This window comes from Mirounga leonina, unplaced genomic scaffold, assembly GCF_011800145.1.
Source record: "Mirounga leonina isolate KUSES-001 unplaced genomic scaffold, KU_Mleo_1.0 Mir_174, whole genome shotgun sequence".
Classification (NCBI taxonomy): Eukaryota; Metazoa; Chordata; class Mammalia; order Carnivora; family Phocidae; genus Mirounga; species Mirounga leonina.
In genome coordinates, this window is record NW_023270451.1 from 83,258,324 (window position 1) to 83,279,030 (window position 20,707).

The 20,707-nt window shown below is 43.1% G+C and overlaps 1 long non-coding RNA gene across 1 annotated transcript in view; it reads right to left on the reverse strand.

Annotated features, from left to right (window-relative positions):
- Positions 1-20,707, reverse strand: part of LOC118021217 — a 42,223-nt gene that overhangs the window by 463 nt on the left and 21,053 nt on the right. The gene's annotated exons all lie outside the window — the stretch shown is intronic.

Here is a 20,707-nt window from a genome sequence, read left to right on the forward strand (position 1 = left end):
ATTAAGACAAAATAAAAGCATATCTCAGAAATGAACATCATTAAGACCAGTGAATTTGTATGCTCTCACTTCATCTCTAGAAACTTCTCCAGTCGAACCAATGAGAAAACAAGCTCAATAGTCAGTGATGGATCCATCTCAGAGGAGCAGAAATATATATGTGTGTTGTTCTCCCGAATGAATGACTATAGCTACAACAAGAAGCCAGTCTGAGCTACTGTCCTACTCATCAGCTATCCCAGGGCCATGCTGTTGGAGATTCTGGAAAAACGCAAACTGTAGAGACTGTTATTCCAGCCTTGGGTGGAGTAAGAAGTAGCACATCTAGAACTCAGGGTCCTTCTTCAGTTCCCATATGTGGTGGTGTATCCTAATTACCTCAATCATCAGGATTTACCTCTCTTCAGACTCACTAAGTGGATTACTAAAAGATGTAAGTCAGGCAGAAGTAAAGGGATTCAAGACGGATGGTCTGAAATACAAGAAGAAGTGAAGAACAAAGAAAGAGAGAAATCTGTAGACTAATGTACGTGAATACGGACTAAATAACTCTATGTAAATTAGTAATGACAATGTCTAGTGAAGTTTTAAAAACAACTGAAGTACATGACAATATGTAAGTCAAGAAGATTAATGAGTTTAAACTGTTCTAAATTCTCATACTGTCCAAAATCAGAGTAAAAATACCGATTGATTTAGAATCTGGTAAAATAAGTATGCAAGTGAAAATATCTCAGGTAAGCAGTAAGAGAATAGAAACAGAATATTTCAAAGCTGGGATTAAGAAATAAATGAATATGGAAAGAACACTATTTCATTCCAAAATAAAGAAAGGAAGAAGAGAAAAAGAAAGAGAAAAAGCAGGACAGATGGAAAGCACAAAATGAAATGATATATTTAAACCTAAACACATCAGTAATCATATTAAATGGAAATGGATTAAATTCTCCAGATAAAAGAAAAATATTGTCAGACTGGATTTTAAGAATTAAATCCAACCCCATGCTATTTATAAAAGACACATCCAATACGTAATAATAGAGAAAAGTTGAAAGTAAAAGGTGGAAAATGATATACCATGCAGATACTATAGAAAAGATAGGTGTTACTATAAAAACAAAATAGGGCAAAAAAGCAACAGGATAGGAAAAGAGCCGTATCATAAAGACAAAAGATTCAACTTACTAGAGGACTTTTAAAAATTTAGCTTATGTGAATTTAAGATAACAACCTCAAAATACCTAAAGCAAACATTGCAGAACTATGAGAAATAACAGAATGATCCACAATTACTATGAAAGATCTCATTATACCTTTCTGAGTTTTTAATATAGCAAGCAGAGGGTGTCAGTAAAGCCAGAAGCTTGTTCTTTGTAAAGACTAATAAAAGTAACCAATCAGGTGGGGGGGAGAGAGAAAAAACACCAATAGCCACAATCGGGAATGAAAAAGAGGATGCTGAAGATGCACAAAAGGGGAGAAGATAAAGACAAAACAGAGGAGAAACGACTCTAAACAATTTTATGCCAATAAACCTTTTCAGAAATGAGTATTTCTAGAAAAAATGTAACTTATCAAAACTGATTCACAGGGGTGCCTGGGGGGCTCAGTCAGCTGAGCGTCCAGCTCTTGGTTTTGGCTGAGGTCATGATCTCAGGGTCATGGGATCAAGCCCCATGTCAGGTTCTGCACTCAGCGCGGGGTCTGCTTGACATTCTCCCTCTCCCTCTGCCCCTCCCCTTTCTTGTGCCCCCCCCATCAAATAAATAAATAAATCTTTAAAAAATAAAATAAAATAATGTCTCCAAGACTAGTGGGTGAGGTTAAGCTAAAAGAAAAGCAACCACAAAACCAAAGCAACTGGGGATAAGTCTTCATTGCATCCGTGTCTGAACCAGGAAAACAAGTCACGATGTGAAGAACAGCGACCAGTTTAACTATAAGCATCCTAGGCATTGCAAAAGGGCATAAAAACATTTCTGAAAATGAATTCATAGTATATTCATATTATTACTTTTTTATTTTAGCAAGGTCTGCTAAATACATTTGGAAACTTGCCTGGGACTCTTCTCATGCAGATTCTGTTTTTCGCCTCTCTTGGTGGAAGATCACTTTTCCACACTTGGCTTCTGGTTCTTTTCATTCTAACCCACTCTAATATTTCCTTTTTCACTACTTGCCAAAAGAAGTATATAAAATAAACTTCCTTAAAATAAGACTGAGGCTTATTCTGTTTTTAAAGCATACTTTAGGCTCACAGAAATATTTTTTTGAAGTGAAAGATCATTTGTTTCTGAAATCTTTTTTTTTTAAGATTTTATTTATTTATCTGTCAGAGAGAGAGAGAGAGCACAAGCAGGGGGAGCAGAGGGAGAGGGAGAAGCAGGCTCCCCACTAAGCAGGGAGCCTGATGCAGGGCCCGATCCCAGGACCCCGGGATCATGACCTGAGCCGAAGGCAGATACTTACTCTACTGAGCCACCAAGGCGCCCCTGAAATCTCTCAAATATGGCTTAATATGTAGGATTACATTATAATTATGATTATATTCATTCACTTACTTGGCCTATTTTTCCAATGTTTCTGAATGACTATGTAAAAAGATTTAACAGATACAACACACGTGGTTTTGTGTAGAAAAAACCGTTGGCACACTGCTTAACAATCGAGGGACTGAGGAACAAGCTTGAATTTTTTTTTTAGGTTTCTTTGAATCTTGAGTAGTATAACTATCAAATAATTTAAATAAAATTTGTACTTTCAGTGTTTTCAATGTTTCTCCCTGTAATTCATTCTCTTTTGCTCCCCAGAGAAAGAGGAACCAGTGAGAACATTCATATCCAGCCCCCACTTTGTGGTAAAATCAAAGACCTGAGTAAATAGAACGGAGTTCTGCTCTAAGCTGAGAGAACTGTCATCACCATCAGAGGGCAAAACAAATTTACCAACGATAAGCAGTTAAGCTCTAAATTCATGTCAACAGCCTTGTGTCTCTGAAAGCAATGTTTTATTCCGTATTTCCTACAGTTAGGAAAATGCGGATAGAATTTCCACTACCTGTTATTTAATAAATATTGCCCCATTTCATTTGCTGAATTCTGTCCTCATTCTCTTCAACAAGACTGAACACTGCACTTAGGAAAGCAGACACACTTAAAAATATATTTAACTAGACTCTATTTATCCTACCTTGTAGTTTCAAGGTGAAATTTCGGATTTTAAAATTGTAGTTACCTCAAATCATTACCCAAAATGGGGGTGTAATGATACCTTGCATTTATGATTATTGATGTACCTTTTTATAGATTCATTTTTATGTGGAACTACTGATTTTATATGCATTGATGAGCATAATTGTAATTAGTTGTCTAGCTTGGTAAATGAGTATCTGAGATAATTTATGAGTGTTTCTAATTCTTAGTTTGGAGTTGACATTTTGATATTGACTTGAGTATTTTACATACCTAGCTGGATACATTTGATAACTCACATTTACAGTGGAGGAGATCACTGCAGATATTTATAAACATAAAGGTAAGCCTTGAATTTATCCATTCAATGCTTAGTTTCTTTAAAGGGTAGTGAGCCTCTACTGCCCAAAAAGGACTCTCCAGCCTGGAAAGGATTTCCTAAAAATATTTTGGTTTTCTCAAGTTAAATTTATTGAAGTTATAAAGTAGAAACCTAGTAGCTTTTAAAGCTTCAAGCTCAATTTCTAAATCTTGCTATTTTACTTATAAATCTAACAAATTTTATGTGGAAAATAACAATTGTTTTGAGCTGTTCCTTTATTAGCATTTCAGTGAACTCTACTAACCAAATCATCCTTACACATTTATTTAATATTACTTAGAAAATTAATCAAATTCCCTTAGACATTTCAAAGTCTAATAAATTTAATGTATCTGGTTCTCTCAAGTACTTCAAGCACCTAAGAAAATATCTTAGGTTAGGCTCACCAATAGCACACTCAGACAAAAATTCACGTAAAAGTGATTTATTAGGGAAAAAATTGGTAGGGGACTGAGGAATTAGGGACAGAAAGAGGAGGCCACACAACAGTGTGATATCAAGCAGACCACCAGGTAGGGTGACGTTGACTCAGTCCCACACAGAAGTTCTGCAGGTCACACTTTTAAATTGTCCTAATTAGCAGCCAGAAAAGCCAGAGTATCATATCCAGGGCTGCACCAAGTGAAATGGAAGTTCTCAGACACTTCCAGCTTTGGCAGCGTGAGGGCAGCCCTCTGACAGAGATTCGGTCCTAGCCGTTGAGAGTGAAAGCCAGCCAGGAGCCAGAGTATGCCACGATGGAAAAGGGATGTGAGGGCACATGGGTGGAACACCACTCAGATCCCTCCAGGCCTCTCCCGAGTTCGCTCCACTACTCTTTCAGGGTGGTAGCTGGTCACAAGTTCAAAAGAAGGGTTAGTGGAAGGCACTATGGCAGATTGGTCCTCCAGCTGTAAATGATTTTCATCTCCCTCCTCTCCTCTCCATTTGAGGTTCCCCTCATCCTGGGCCGCCATTTGTCTGATGAGGTGCCCCAGACATCATTGCTGAGGAGCCTGCACCCCTGGTTACCATGCCCTGGTCACACCATAGTTGCTTATTGGCAATTAAAATTCTAGAACAGTAAGAGATGTCCTAGTGGGGGTTCTGCCCCCACTCTGTGGCAATAAGCATACCTCCTCACGATAACCTGTCAGTATATTAACTCCCTCTTTGTCTGCTGGTCCACTGTCAGGAGGAGACCAAAGGACCTGACCAGGTGGCACTCACAGCTTCAGATAGACTGGAAATGTTATTGCATCTCTGACGGGAGTGTCCTCTCTGCAGGCCCTCGCCTTCCCACTGGGCACAAAGTTGCAAGTACAAGAAGCACAGATTACCCCAGGTGGGTCACCAAGAGTGATGACGAGAAGGGTCACTCTTGCCCTGGGTTCCCAGGGACAGAACACGTATACCGGGTGTTGGTTCCAAGGTAGATACTGCATCCTAAGGCATTCCAACTGCCCAGATGTCATCTCTGAGCAGATGCCCTAACTGTTTTTCAGAGGATGCTCCACTGTTCTTTCAGGTCAGGAGCTGGACCTGATACATGGATTGGTCTACAACCCAACTGCTCTACAACCCAACTGAGGAGTGACCTTGAAAATCAGTGGTGTGGAGAAATCTTCCCAGCAGACAGAGCTTCCAGAAAAGTGCTCCAAGAGGAGGATAAGACTGTACATGGATTGGTGGGGTGGTCAGGACCCTGGAAGGACCAGGATTGGAGAACTGGGGACAAGAGGTTGGGAGAGAGTCTTGTGACACAGTAGAGCATACCATGGAGTCCGTGTGGACACTGTTGCACCTCTGTAGCTGTAAAGTGGACTGTTGGTGCAAGGCAATCTTTCACAAGAGCCGATGTCAGTAAATTGGGCATTTTTGTGTGTCCTTGGATAGTGGTATTGACTGGGCAGGAAATTACACCTGGTGAATATGCCAGTCCTAGTCACAAAGAAACCACTGCCACATTTTTCCAGGGTGGAGAGTGTCTAAGATAATCAACTTGCCACCAAGTGGCTGATGGGTCTCTTCAAGGGATTTTACCACACCTGGAGCCTGGTATTGGCCTCTGCTGCTAACAGGCAGAGTAGTAGCTAAATTAGCCTCGGTGAGAGATATGCAGTTCTACGTGGGACCCATAGATATGGCCTCAGTCTCTGCCACCAAAGCTATTCCTTTCCTCAGCCCTGGACACATGGGTGACTGAGGACTGAGGCTGGCTGACATCTGTGCCATGAGTCAAGTAATTTACCTGGTCATTTGTGCCTCCTCTGGAGTGGATGCTCTCTGCTGAGTATCCATGTATGACACAAAGGTCCTCACACTTTGGATCCCTCCCATCCACAAGTCTCTTCCCCAAACCTCTGTGCAGAGAGTTTCTTCCAGGGTCCTGACAAACAAGACGGCCCTCAGCTGCTGCTCAGGAGTCCGTGTATATCCTTACTTGTCTCTCCACATAAAGTGGGAGCTCTGTGTGGAAGGGTTTTCCACTCACCACTAATTCCGGGGCCATTTCTGAGTGAGGTCGTACTGCAGCCAGAGTCCATTTTTGGCTTATCCCAAGATAGAAAGACAACCTTCCACGAACAATCCCCACATTTTTGTCCTCCATTAGCCAGTCCTGGGGAGCCCCTGATGAGGCCATAGGGATAAGCTTGGGAGAAGAATGAATGCAGTAGTGGTGGGTAAGTGACAGGATCTGGACCCCTTTTTGTGTAACTTGTGCCCCCTAGACATGCTTGGGCTCAGTCCTGGGTACCACTCTCATTTTATCATGGATTGCTGTTGTGCTTCCTCAACTTTATGACTTGGTGGGTCTGACAGCACCCCAGCACCTCATTCATGATGGGCAGCTCTGACCACATATCAGTTGATATCTCTGTCAAATATTCAGTGCTCTGCAGCACAGGAAGATCTTCTTCCAATGGTGGATGACTTTTTTCTACAGGTGGCCTGGCCCGGCTTCAGGACCAAAGGTGCCTGCATCGAGACTCTCTTACTGGGCCTCACCAGAGGTGATGTCTCTATCTGCTACAAGGCCCTCTCTTGCTCTGGAACCCATGCAAAACTGATTAGCTGGCTGGTAGCTCTCCAGGATGCCGGCACTGCCTGCCAGAGAGAAAATCACTGGGAGCTGTGTGCCTGAAAATGGTAAAGGGATCTGAGAGGATATTCAGAATGCACACCAATAGCACCTCCTAGAGCAGATAAGTGTGCCCTAAGTTCTTAAATCACTTTTGTAATTCTAATAACTCATAATGATCAATTTAGTAGGTCAAATGTTCTTAAATGTTCCAATCATGTTAAAATCAGAAAATTCAAAGATTGTTAGCACACCTGTGTCAACGTATCTTTAAAATGTGAATTATTTCCTTATCATCTCTTTCTCTCTCTCTTTTTAAATACCTTCCTAGGGGAACGATGACTTTGAGCAGCTAGGGTTCATTGGAAACTCAGGACCAAAGGAACCCTAGACCATCAGGGGCACAGCTCAGAAGAGAACCTAACAAAATGCACTCTCGACATGGAACCCACTGAAGCCACCATTTATTTACCGGGCAACAGACTTTTCGAGACTCATGTCCTTCAGCTGGGTTTTAAGCAATCACGTAAGTTTCAATTTCTTGAAACTCAATTCCTTTCCCCAAATGACCCATTGTTTTTAGATAATGGGGACTTTCTACAGTCCCCAGGTTTCACTTCATCTTGCTGATAAAACCTTATTGTGTAACCTCCTGAATGAAGACTTGGTGTGTGCTAATGAGTTTTGAACTTAATCAGTCCTTATTCTACCCTCTTTCCCTTTTTTTATTTTTATGCATTTCATTGGCCACCATTCTTCGCTGATTTTGCTGACACAAAGAAATAAAAAGTATAAATGTAATTCCACTATTATGCCTCATACTCCCTACAGGAGTATGTCTATCACATAGGCTATCATACATGGAACATAGTCAAAATACGATGTTAACAGTTCTGGTTAGGAATACTTTGAGTATATAAAATGGCAGCCTCCCTTGGGTGGAGGCACCTGGAGGTTCTCACTTCCTTGTCTCCCTTCCTCTTTCTTCTCTATCCCTCTGTTCCTCCCTAGAGTACCAGGTCCATCTTGCCAAAGCCCCTGGGGCCCAGGCTGCTAAGTGCCACTTTTGTGGTGCACGGAAAGCCTCTTGACCCTGGGCCCTGATTGTTTGGTTGCATCCTATGCTCAAGGCCAGCGAGGCTCATTCACCTTGATCCCCTATACGTCAAAGGGAAGCATTTTAAAAACTTCTTTCACTGCAATTTTTATACTGAGCAGAAATGATGCCTAGACAAAAGAAGGGAACAGATAAAGGCAGAAAGGAAGACCAAGAAACCCCCATGTCTTTAGCTACATTTCTCCATCTAGCAGGGACCGCATCGTACCCAAAGCTCCCTACCATGACACCGAGGCTCACCTGTCCCACTGCCTCTCCGCCTTGATCATCCTGAGGTGGTCCAGAAGAGCTAGATCTCCAACATGGCCAGATCTTGCCTCCAAGTATTGCAAATGCTCTTAGCCCTCCTTCTAGCCCTCCTAGGTGGTTTGAATTTATGGATTGTTCCTACGAAATTTTTTTTTATGGATTCAGGACTTGTCTCCAATCTGAAACTCCTTGAGGAAGCTTGGGACTTTTATTTACCTGCCTCTCCCCAGTTTGTTCCTCCCTGACAAAATGCAACACTTGGCTGTGTAATGCAAATGTTGCCTGGCCTCTCTGCTTGGGCATCCACAATAGCAATGAGATAACATTAGCTTCTAATGTCCAAATTATTGTAATACCTAGGGCCTTTTACTAGGTTTCCTTCCCCAGGTATTTTGAAAATGTGTAAAGAATAATAACATGCCCCACAAATCTATCCAGTTTGAAGCTTGCCGCCTTGACCGGCCATCTGGCTCTGGATTCCTGTTGTCCTCTTCCTCCCCTGCAGATTCTTTCCTGTCAAATCTGGATCTGCTTCCTTAAGCTGTTGTGTTCTCCCACAATGCGCTTTACTCCAAAGTTGGGCATAGACCCTTCCTGAATATCCCACAGTGATAGATGACACATGGCTTGTACATTTAACAAGATTGCTTCAGGAACAAATGACAGAAACTCCAATTAAAAGTGACAGTCCAAAAAGGGGGTTCATTGCCTCACCTAACTGAAAACCTACAGGCATATTCTTAGTTTGGGCATGGCGGGATTCAGAAGCTCAAAAATGTCCTCAGGATGCAAACCTCCCTTCTTGACTCTGTTTTGCTCCGTGTACTTTATTCTCCAGCTGGAGGCCCCCAGCATCTCCAGAGTTGTTCATCCCAGTTTTAAGAGGATGACGTTTTCACAATAGTCCTGGCAAATTCTAAGGCTGGCTCTGATTGGCCCAGCTTGGGTCATATGCTCAGCCATGAGCCAATCAGTGTAGTCAGGGATGCATCGCACTCTCTTGGGCCAGGTCCGCTTCACCAGCACACCCCTGAAGCCACGGGAGGGGGCCAGCCCTGTCTGGAACCCATGGTATATGTGGGATCCAACTGCCTAAAGAAGATGGAAGGTGCTATTTCCAGAAAAGGGTAAGACGAATTTCCAGAAGGTGAAACAACAGATGTCCGCTACCCTTGGGGATCATAGAAGGGACTGCATTAGGGAAAGCCTTTAAACCTTTGTTCTACAAATGGCTGCTTTCAGAATTCATAGGCACAGATCACTCAACATGCACTAGACTCAGCCCCATGAGGCCCAGAGAAAGGCCTTCTCCGTGCCTTCTTCCAGGTCAGGGCCCACTCCATGTCCCAGGATTAACCCCTTCCCAGAATCACTGGTGGTGGGACTGTCCACTCCATTCAGGGAAAATTCGGTTCCTGCTGACAGTGTGATCTGGCCATGGGATTCCAATTAGACATTCATCCACAAACACTAGCTTCCCCAACGTCTGACTTATTCAGCCTGAAATAACACCATGAGTGGGACACAGCATTTCAGGCCACATCAGGCTTAGCCAAGGCAAGTCTAGCTCCTTCTCTCCAGATGAAGATGAGGCCTAGATGTCTTTCCATTTCTCCAGAGCGATGTGAACAGCTCCTCTGCTAGTAAGTCATATCACCCGAAGAACAAGCAGTAAGTTATTGGCCTGGAATTGTCCAGATGAGGTGGTTGGCGGGATAATTCACTTGAATCACTTAGCATTTAAGAGCTCAAGAAATATTAGATACTGGTTTTTCAGTGACAATGAAAATGTTCTGGGCAGGGTTTCTGCTCTGGCAGAGGCCGACTCGTGCAATGTTGAGGGTGGAAAAGGCCTCCAGTGGGGAGAAGGGGAGGAAGAGGCCCTCAAGGATGGCAAGAGAGAGATTCAGCACAGCAGGTACTCAGCTGCTCCTTGGAGGTCCCTCCCACCAGAGCCCCAGGCAGCTGCGTCAGCCCCCAGGAGGCCCCCACGGCCAAAGCCCAGAATAGAAGCAGAGCTGCTTGGGGGCAGTCTAACCCACTGAGGACTGTAACCCTATGACTGCAGAACCCATGGATCAGTCCACAGTGCCACTGCCCTCCGGTACAACTATCAATCCCATAAAGAAAGGGATTGATTGTACCTTGTACCCTGTACTTATATTTGGGGGTTGTACCCTTGAACTTATATTTGGGGGTTTCTGATCCAAGTGTCACTATCCTAGGGACTGCTATAACTTGTTTCTGAAATTGTGTCCTAGAATCTTTAAATTTATCAGAGGGGCTCCTGGCTGGCTCAGTTGGTAGAGTGCACAACTCTTGATCTCAGGGTCATAAGTTTGAGCCCCACATTGGCTGTAGAGATTACTTAAAAATAAAATCTTTCAGGAGTGCCTGGGTGGCTCAGTTGTTAAGCGTCTGCCTTCGGCTCAGGTCATGGTCCCAGGGTCCTGGGATCGAGCACCGCATTGGGCTCCCTACTCCGCAGGAAACCTGCTTCTCCCTCTCCAACTCCCCCTGCTTGTGTTCCCTCTCTCACTGCGTATCTCTCTGTCAAATAAATAAATAAAATCTTTTTAAAAAATAAATGAAAAAATAAAATAAAATCTTTCAGGGCACCTGAGTGGCACAGTTGGTTAGGCGTCTGACTTGATTTCAGCTGGTGTCGTGATCTCAGGGTCGTGAGATCAAGCCCCATGTCGGGTTCCACATTCAGTGCGGAGTCTGCTTGACATTCTGTCTTCCTCTCCCTCTGACCCTCCTCCTCATGCTTTCTCTCTCTCAAATAAATAAATAAATCTTTTAAAATGAAATTCATCAGTATAGCAAGTAACCATAAACATGTTTAGTCTTTCACGCCAAAGATCAAAGGCATATATAATCAATGAGAAAAGGAAGTGTTTCAGGGGATAAAAACTAAGGGTCATTCCTAAGTATACCTTGGTTTTGATTTTATTTTTAATAGCTCAGCTATGATACTCTGAGTTCATCTGTGTAGCTTCTGCAAACAGATCCAAGTCCTCAAAAGTACCAGAGACACTTCACAGTAGAGGATCTTCATGACCAACCCCCGCCCACCATGTGTGTCCTGGCTGGGCACTCATTCTCTCCATCCTTTTTAGGACAGTTGAGGTTTACAGGAGTCCTTAGGGTCCTCAGCATGGTGCTTATAATTTGGATTTTGAACACCATGTGAACTCTGGCACCTGCTTAGGGGGCACAATAGAACTAGCCACCAATGGAAATAATGGCATTTCTCCTTACAGCATACGATACCAGACAGTTAGGACTTTTCTGCAAAAATAAGCTCTTTTAATAAATGTGTCAGTAAGCTAATACAGCATTCATATCAACTAGTTACTAATGTAGGCAAAGAAAAATATATTTTAGAGTAAAAGTATGGCTCACTGTCACAGAGTCATTTACTGTTGGTGACAACACTTAATAAAACTCTGGTTTTCCCCATTCTACTTTAAAGGGCAACCTCAAACTCTCCCTTTCATCAGCAAAACTCTGCAATTTGAAAGAGTCTAGAATTTTACAACAACTGTGTTCCTTAAAATTAAACTGCAGTTTGCACTTTTCTTAGAGTAAAAAGCTTTTGAAACTTTCTGGGAGAGAACAAGCATTGATTGCCCTTTTCGACTCCTCCAGTGAGCTGTCTTGGTCTCTCTGCTCCCTCAGTGCCTTCTGCATCTGGTGAGTGCGGAGTACCTGGTTTTCTGCTAGAAGAGTTACTTCCCACCCTGCCCCGCCTACACCTCCAGGTCCATGCATGTTCAGGGCACCACGACACCAGGAGCCCAAGCATACGCCATGAAGAAGGCCGTTGACTTCCAGTTTCTACCAGGACGACCGATCTGATTAATGCACTGGAGTGAAGGTGCATTCCCCCCCCCCCCCCCCCATCAAGCATTGTTCAGATATTTAAATTTCACAAACAGAATCAATGGCCTGGTGAGGGCATTGTTGCTTTTGCGGAGAGCTGGGCCATCTGTCACAACACTGACGTTTTCAGGCATGTTAGATGACAGGGTGGCGGGATCTCTTTGTGGATTGCAGGGTAAAGTCCTCCGATAGGGCTCTGTGACTGAACCAGGGTTGAGTTCATCATAATGTGCCCAAATGGGGCCCTGGCTGATGGGACCGCATGTCACAGCAATGAGAAGATTGTCAAGTATAAAAACTGTCCCAGAGCACAGATTTGGCGGTGGAAGAGAAATCCAGTTCTCTGTTCTAGAAGCAGAGATTTTTGTTTTTCCCTAACAGGTCATCTTCTTAGGAGTTCATCTCTCAGTTATGACCTGAGGACATCTCAGTGCCGATGTACCAATCACAGAAACGCACAGATATCTCGCGAATCCAGCATGGGCCATTAAAACAAGTTAGGCTTGTACTTTGGCTCTCTGCACCACGAGGTGACCAGACGTCTCACTCCTGGGCTCAAATCCAGGAGGCTTTAGGAATAATTTCTTTTACCCTGGGAATTCTCTCACTCTCATCTGGGTCCACTGATCTTGACTAGCTGTTAAGGTGTTCCTAACCTAAGGTGTTAACCTTTTTAGAAACAGCTTAGGAAATAATGCTGTGAGCTCGGCCCATTACTCTGGTGGCCTAAGACCGAGTAACCTGCAGACGGCGCTGGAGTCAAGTGTTGCTGGCCGCAGGTTCAAGCTTCCACAGAAAGTTCTTGGAACTCCAGCCCTACCAGCTCGACAAGCTGCAGGTGATCATTATCCCCGCCACCCACGGAAGCGTTTACAGAAAAAAATGTTCTCCTCTCACTTTCCCCCAGGGCAACGTTGAGCCCTTTAAACTATCCCCTCCCCTCCGCTAGTATACCAAGTAAACTAAGGGATTCTGGTGAGAAAAAAAAAAAATCCCAAATTCTGCTTCTTTATGTTTCCCCAGATGGCCCTAGGGCACAAATGCTAATCAGGTACCAGGCAGAGCCTAAGGTATCCCATAATTCCCCAAGGCGCACCTGCAAGCTCACTTCAGGAGCAATGCCGCCTTCTACATGGGTCTGCACCTTTCTAGGCATCTCTTGTAACGCTAACCTTTTTGGCATTGCCCAGAAATCCTAACATTTCTACCATTTTGACTAATCCTAAGGGATTAAATCACACTATATGATCTTCCTGCCAACAAACAGCATTTTAACCGGTAACTTATGAAAAAAAGATTTTCAATCAATGGGCTAAGCCCATCCCTGGTGATTTATGAAATGGTCAGTCTGCGTGGAGATTTTTCCATTAATTCCTCATAATCACAAGAGCAACAATAGAGGGAAAACCCCATTCGCTTAAATAACAATTCCAATTTGTAAATCTTCGAGTATCTTTGCATCTGTGATGTGATTCCACACTGAAAACATAACTCACCGAATCTAAATGAGGTTTTTCAGGATGGTAGCCCCAATATTTTATTTTTGCCTCTTGGTGTAGTAAACTCTCAACCACTTTTTCTTTCAAAAAAAGTTTCTCATTATGATCTGAGACATTAATTCTGATTTTAGAGGTTTTGGATCATTTCCTCTAGGTGTTAATCAGTTCTGGCCATATGGTGAGGGTGAGGTAATTCATTATTACTTTACAATGAGTGCCCTTAATTACATTTTCAGTAGTAATATTAGTCCTTCTGTTTGAGTTTCGAAGAGCTGCAGGCAACGTGATCGGAATTACATAGAGGACGAGCTCCAGCTGACTTTCTGTAAACTCACATTAGGGTTCTAATCTGAGAAGACAAGAGCAGGTGGGGATAACGAGGGCGGGAGGAGGAGGCCGCCCATTATCCTGCCCAACTGGCCCCTCTTTCACCTCCAATTCGCTGCCGGCGTTTTATACTTAGCTGTGAACTCACTCACAGTCATGCCAATCTGGTGGTCAGGAGAGAGGCGCCCATCCTATTTCTGAATCCTCCAGCTGCCTCTGGGCATTGGCATGACTTGATTTCAGTTACTGGTGGTGAATTGTTGCCCTCCTTGACAGCATCTGGGAAAGGTCATGACTTTCCCAAAATGCAGGCGGGAGTTCACAAGCCTCGGCCTAGAAGAGTGTCCCTGGGAGTTTCCAGGGCCTTCGTGAGAACAGGAAGAGCTCTTGCCCCGGCAGGGAAAGACCCTGAAGGGAGCTCCGTCTGGGCGAGAGGGCAGTCGCTGTTTGGGTCTAGTCCAGTGGTGAGCGAGGTGCGTTTCACACAGCCACGGGAAGACATAAGGTAGGCTTATGATTCTAAGATGGTCCAACTGCTGTTTTAGTCAGGATCCTCTCGTGAATCCATTCGTGTATGCATCCGGCAAAGGTTTGTGGCTGTCAACTGTGTGTCTGGGCACTGGGTTAAACGACATTTAAGACAGATAGAGACCCATTCGCTGCCCTAAAGAGACCGGGGATCTCCTTTTGTAAAATAGTCCTCACAAAGCCACCCACTCAGTTGTCTTTTGCTTAACCCCCGAGTCATGGTGACTTGACATTTTTCAGCATAAAAACTATATTTCTACCCAGTAAGGTAGAAGGAGTAGGAGTAGTCCCTGTGCTGTGTTCTTCTCTCTCTAGGAACCTGGCCTTGACTCCCAGACGAGGTCCTGCCCTGGAGAGAAGTCAGTAGGAAGCCTCCATCTTGTTCACCATTTGGCACAGGGCCAAGCGCCTTCCATACACAGGCCCTGCACCTGTTCCCAGTTTCCTTGCCTGGGTGCCTTAGTCCTTCTCTGTAAAGACCCGGACCTTTGATACCTCTTCATCGCTCAGGCATTGTCATGCCTGACTCCCCAGACCTCTCCCTGCAGCGAGGCATGCATTTTTGGAGCAAGTATGAGCCCCCTCTTTGGATCTGTCTTGGCCTCAGGTGTCCAGTTCCACTGCGACCACAGGCCTTCTCATCTAGCTTCCTGCCACTAACTTGCTTTGTTCCCATTTTCCAGATACTGTCTCTTTCCAAATTGCCCACACTCTGTGGCATAGTGCCCAAAACTGACACATACCACAGGCTCGGAGTATCTTCTGGGCCAGTCATTAGAAGGCAGGATAGGGCTCAGAGATCTTCCTTGAAAACAGCTGCACGAACTAAAGGGTCAACAAGAGAGTGACATCTGCCCATCAAGAAGGGCTCATCTGCAGGTGGCTGTGATTGGTCTGCTCCCAATGTCAGGGAAGGCCCATTTAGCATCAAATGAGGAAAGAAAAAAAAAAAAGGCCAGGGATATTTTGATGTGAACCAATGAAATTAGTCTTTGAACTATGAATATGAATGCTAATTAAATGGCATATGTATGTTTTAAAAAGATGAGAAAAGATTATCACTGCTCAATCCCACCTTTTGAAAGAGGCCAACAAGTGGATGCGTAGAGTGGATGGGGTCGATCTGATTTAAATCTACTTAAATCACTCGAATATACACCACAACCTTATCAGTAGTTGTCTCTAGATGGCACTATGGATTCTGTATGGCTTTTCCAAAATTCAGATCATTCTGAATCTTTAGAGTAAAAGAATATAAATATAGTTGACCTTCGGGCAACATGGGTTTAAACTGCTTGGGTCCACTTATATGCGATTTTTTTCAATAAATACAGTACAGTATTGTAAATGTATTTTTTGTTCCTTACGATTTTCTTAATAACATTTTCTTTAGCTTATTATAAGAATACATATATAAAACATTTACAAAATACATATTAATTGACTGTTTATACTATGGGCAAAGCTTCCAGTCAACAGGAGGCTAAGAGCAGTAAAGTTTTGGGGTGTCAAAAGTTAAACGCAGGGCGCCTGGGTGGCTCAGTTGGTTAAGCGTCTGCCTTCAGCTCAGGTCATGATCCCAGAGTCCTGGGATCGAGTCCCACATCGGGACCAAGTAGAAAGGGACAGCGCAAAGAGAGATGTTGGTTGGAAAATAAGTAAGAGGAAAGACTGTGCCCGCTTACCGGTAAGGGTGAGTTGAGGTGACACCTAAGTGCAAAGCAGTAGAGTTATGGTTCAATTTGCGTGGCAGAAAGTGGGGAAGAATTTGTAGGGAGACCTGCTTATAATCCATCCACGTGGTTTAGGGAAAATGTAATGATATTTGATATGTCTTTAGAGATTAAGATTTGGTGTGATCATGGTGGATCATTTGTCTTCTACTCAAGCGAAGGATGACATCGATGTGGGTGTTGTGGTTCAGGGAACCTAAATGCAAGGGCAGCCTCCACGCACGGCCATTCCCGTCTGTGTGACACGACAGGGAGCAAGAAAGGACACTTCCGGGTCCAAAGGCTGCCTGCCCCCAGGAGCAGGGACCCCAGCAGCATGAGGCCAGGGAAGTCCCAGGCACAGAACAAGGACCAGCCAGGTTTTCAGACTTTCATTTCTGGACATTCAACAGGTCACTTTTGTTTGTTTGCTTGGTTGCTTGCTTGCTTGCTTGCTATTTTTTTTTTCAATATTTTTGACTTCATTACCTTCTTTAGCCTTAAAGCTGGTTAGATTCAGTATGATGAAAGGATGCTTTGGCTTACCCAGGTCCTGACCATTCACATTTTATCTTATCGCAAATTACTGAAAATACTGGCAAGAATTAGCAACTACAAAATTACAATAGGCCATGTGCAACTTAAAATTTTTTCCCAAATAGATTTTATGTTAACAATAAACATTTCAGAATTATAATCTCAAGTCTGTGGTTGAGGCATTTGAGTTTGAGAAAAGAATGAACTTCTTCATGGGAATGTGGATTTTTTTTTTTTTAAGATTTTATTATTTGAGAGAGAGAGCAGGGGGAGGAGCAAAGGGAGAGGGACAAGCAGACTCCGTGCTGAGCGTGCAGCCCATTGCAGGGATCGATCCCAGGACCCTGAGATCATGACCTGAGCTGAAATCTGAGTTGGACACTTAACCTACTGAGCCACGCAGGTGTCCCAGGAATGTGGATTTTTTAAAATATATTTTTAATTAACAAACTTTGTATTTTAGAGCAGTTTTAGGTTCACAGCAAAACAGAGTGGAAAGTTCAGAGAGTTTCCATACACCCCCGCCCCCACCATCAACATCCCCCACCAGAGTGGGACATTTGTTCCAGTCTATGAATCTATGCTGACACATCATAATCACCCAGAGTCCGTAGTCTACATTAGGATTCATGCTTGATGTTATATATTCTTTGGTTTGGACAAATGTATAGTGACATGTAACCACCAATATAGTATACAGAATTGTCTTACTGCCCTAAAATTCCTCTGTGTTCTGCCAATCACACTCACCCCTGGCAGCCACTGATCTTTTTACTGTCTCCATAGTTTTGCCTTTTCCTGAATGTCATATCATTGAAAGTATACAATGTGTAGCCTTTTCAGATTGGCTTATTTCACTTAGTAATCCACATTTACTTTTTCTCCATGTCTCTTCATGGCTTGATAAGCTCATTTCTTTTCAGTACTGAGTAATATTCCATTGGCTGAGATACCACAGTAATTTAGCCATTCACTTACTGAAAGACACCTTGGTTGCTTCCAACTTTTGGCAATTATGAATAAAGCTGCTATAAAGATCCATGTGCAGGTTTTTCTGTGGACATAAATTTTCAACTCACTTGGGTAAACAAGGAGCATAAGTGCTGGATTGTATGAATGAAAATAAAATATTTGTTCTACAAAAAGTGTCAAACCAAAATTAAAATTGAAAGTTTCTAAATGTACTTTTAAATGTTGCAGACAAAAAATAACAAAACAAGAATCTTTATACTCACAATCCAGCATATTTGACTGGTTCTTCCTAATCTCCCTCCCCAAGAAGTAACTGTTATCTTAAATTTCTCATTAATCCTTCCCTGGTATTTCTTGTACTTTTACTACTTATATATGTTTTCCTTAACAACACACAGTATTTTCTGCATGTTTTTCACTTTTATAAGGGGTGTTATATATGTGTGTATTCTTTCCCAACCTGTCTTCCTTCTCCTCCTCCCCACTTCCCCACCAATACCAGGCTTATAAAACTCATCCATATTGAAATGTGCGATTCTGAGTCATTGCTTTTCTTTCTTTTTTTTTTTTTTTTAAGATTTTATTTATTTATTTGACAAAGACAGAGACAGCGAGAGCAGGAACACAAGCAGGGGGAGTGGGAGAGGGAGAAGCAGGCTTCCCGCGGAGCAGAGAGCCCGATATGGGACTCGATCCCAGGACCCTGGGACCATGACCTGAGCCAAAGGCAGTTGCTTAACAACTGAGCCACCCAGGCGCCCGAGTCATTGCTTTTCATTGCTATGTTGTGTTCCATCCTTTAAACATACCACCATCTGGTTTTCCATTCTCTTGTTGTTGAACATTAAGGTCACTCCCAGATTTTTGCTATTACAAACAACCTTGTTATAAACATTCTGGTACATGACTTTTTGGGCACATTGGCAAGACTTTCTCTGGGGCAGCACTGCTTTTGCAAAGCATGGTCCAAGAACGGTTTGTTCTGGTACATCAATGCTTTGCTTCCCTCATCAAGAAAGTCTTACTGTGAAACAAATTGAAGCTTCACTAAATAGTGTGCTTTGTGATAAAGTTGATTTGCGATGTTCTGGTGCAAGCTCTTCTTTCTTACTGCAGAATTGGCTCTCTGAATAGCATTGCTCTTGGGCATATATCTAGGAATGGAATTATTGGTGGTGAATGGTCTACTTTCTAATAATGGCAAGCTGCTCCCCAGAGCTTAACACCTAACAGCAAAGTATGAATTCCCATAACTCTGAAATACTAAAATATGTCTACCTCAAACATTGCAGGGCCTGGGGCAAAATGCAAATGGGAATCCACATACCATATGTCTAAATATTTAAAGTTATAAGTTATGTTAACAAATTGTTAAATAAGTCCTATCACCCTACCTTGACAATTATACCTTCCTAGCAAACTAGAAGATCCGATTCAAATTTATAATTCATTTCTTTTTCTTTAAAGATTTATTTATTTATTTATTTGAGAGAGTGTAGACGTGCATGCATGCATGAGCAGCGGGGAGAGGCAGAGGCAGAGGGAGAGAATCTTCAAGCAGACTCTCCACTGAGCACAGAGACCGATGCTGGGCTCAGTCCTAGACTCCGAGATCATGACCTGAGCTGAAATCAAGAGTTGGGCACTTAACCAACTAAGCCATCCAGTCACCCCTCAAATTTAGAATTCTTGAAGTCCTTAAGGTTCACTCTGTAGTGTGGGTGGCTGGGGGGGCTGTCCGCCTGGCTCCTGACCTGCAGCTCTCCTCTCCTCTCTCCCCATCCCCTCCATCTTGTACCTCAAAGGGCCTCCTATTCATGTTTACGGACGCTCTGTCTGCACTCCCACAAAGAGCCGTCCCTTGGCTACCCTGGGAGAACAGGCCTGTGTGCAGTCAAGAGCCCACTCTAGACCTAGAAGTAAATTCATGACTGCTTGGACAGAAAACCCCACAGCCTTCCTCATTGGTCTAGTGAGAGGGAACAGGCTCCAGTGGGCACATCCTCTTGGCTCTGGGTACCCCTGGCCATCTGGGGAGAGACAGGGCCAGAGGAGGGTCAGAGTTGGGTCTTCTAAAGCAGGCCCAGGGCTGGGGCCCCTCTTGCTAGGATATGAGGGCAATAGTGGGAATTTGCTACTTTCAATAGGTCTTTAAATATTCGGTGTTCTATGGTTTATAGTACTCATTAGGAAAAATATCTCTGATACGCCTGCCTTCATTTCCCCTTTTTAATTCTTTATTTTCATCTTTTGTGCTTCCTTGATCAGTCTTGCCAGAGCCCTATCTTAATCTTTTCAAAGGACCAGCTTTTGGTTTTGTTAATCTCCTCCATGTTGCTGTTTCTTCCACTGCATTGACTTCTAAAAGCCTAAAAATATCACTTTTTAGGTTCATTTTATTTAAACTTCCATGTTGCCTGATAAACTGATTTTGAGCTAAAAATTTGCCTCTAAATTCTACTTTGGCAGTTTCCCATAAACTCTGACATGTCATGTTTTCATCATAGCCTAATTCTACATATTTCTTACTTTTTATGATTTCCAAGTCCTTTTCAAAACCCATGATTCTTCGGTAGCGTGTTACTTGTTTTCCGAGTAGGTGGGCCTCTTTAAGCAATCCACTTGTTATTCCTTTTTCATTTTACTGCAATGCGGTTAGAAAATATTACGTTGGATATTGATCCTTTGAAATGTAGTTTGGCTTTCTTTAGAGCTTATCACATGACCTAGAAAATTCCTAGAAGAATTTAGCTTCTTCAAGGAGGACTTGGAAGGAAGAGGCATCTCTTGAACAGTGAAAAAAGAAAACAAGCAGTGAAAATTAAAGGTCCAGCAGAAACAAAGGAGTCCTGCAATCGAAGATATGCTGACCTTCCCCAGCACCAAAAACCAGGAGTCATTTCTTAAAAAGCCTGTACTTTGCTGCACTGAGAGAGAGTGTTCCTGGACTAAGGACCTACTAAGCTACTCAACCCCTCACTCATAGCATGGGCCCATGTGCTACTGCTGATCACATTAAACCCAAGTGGTGCCTGGCTGGCTCAGTCAGTGGAGCATGCAACTCTTGATCTTCGGGTTGTGGGTTCACACCCCATGTTGTGCATAGAGACTATTTAAAAATAAAATCTAAAAAAGGAGAAGAAGAAAAACCCAAGACACTTACATGAACAGACATAGGCAAACTCTGCACAAAGCTACCATGAGAAGAACATAATGAGGATCCAAACTAACTACCGATACAAAA